Raw genomic sequence first — 1,197 nt, 5'->3', positions numbered from 1 at the left:
TCCTCGTAATCTCCCGCATAATCATCCTCCTCCTGATCAGCAGCAGGAACCACAGAAGTATCAACAGCAGCACCAACAGTTTGGCCAGGCTCAAGAGGGACAACGGCTCGCTCGGCGGAGGGCTGTTTCACGACGTGGAGGTAGTCTTTGTTGTTGTTGTTGTGGCAGAGGTGCGGCAGGTGCAGCCGGTTGTGGAAGACGTGCAAACACTTCATTAAATTTATTATCGAGCTTTGTTTCAAACGTCTTCTCAAAGCCAGTTATCTTATCCATGGCCACTTCAAAATTGTTGAGCACATCCTGCACCTATTCAGTCATCATTTGCTGAAATTTATCATGCAATTCCTTATTCGTCATGTTCTGCCAGTTAGTCTCATCGACTTGTGATCCTACCATGGTTAGCAGCAATGGAAACACACAAGAATATGATCCTACAGACTACTAGAAAATGGTGGTGATGGGGCGTCACAAATCCGTCAAGCAAATACCAATTCTTACAAGTTCTTACCAAACAGCAGGTGGTGATGGGCAACAGTTGTAGTCAAAACTCTCAAAGCTTGGATAGAGCGATTACCAGGGAGAGTCAAACACACGACGTAGATGTATGTGGAGCTGGGAAGGCTTATAATATGGTAGCAAAAAGGGTCAGCAATAATCAATTCAGAGATGCAAAGTTGAATAAATGCTCAACGACGGTACTGTGCTGGTCCTAGGCTAGACCGTGCTAGAGACGCGAGCCTAGAACACTAACAAAATCACAGCGCTGCATGTAAACAAGGGAGGAGCACACTCTGAAAAAAATCTCTTTTTTTGCACTTTTTTTCCTCTTATTTTTTGCTCCGCAACAATTTTTTCCAAAAAAGTCCACAAATGGCCTAAAAACTGCCTAGCCAGATTTTTTTTAAACTGGAACTATTTTTCTACTGCGGGTAGCACAGAATTTCGGGAGTCTGACTTGGTCACAACTCGGAGTATGGCATGATCTGGAAATCGAAAACAAAGCAACAATTACTGGACTCGGACTAGGACTGGTGGCGGAGATGAATCTGGTGGAAACTCGGACTGGTGGCGGATATATGCAAGGCGGTGGAAGACGGACTGGTGGCAAATCTGTGATGGAGGTGGACTCAGATTACCGTGATGGCAGTGGATATGTGGTATATGGCAGCGGCGATGACGATGGTGGATATGGCAGCG

Source organism: Aegilops tauschii, chromosome 5 (assembly GCF_002575655.3).
Source record: "Aegilops tauschii subsp. strangulata cultivar AL8/78 chromosome 5, Aet v6.0, whole genome shotgun sequence".
In the NCBI taxonomy this organism is placed as follows: Eukaryota; Viridiplantae; Streptophyta; class Magnoliopsida; order Poales; family Poaceae; genus Aegilops; species Aegilops tauschii.
Note: the sequence above shows the minus strand (reverse complement) of the source record.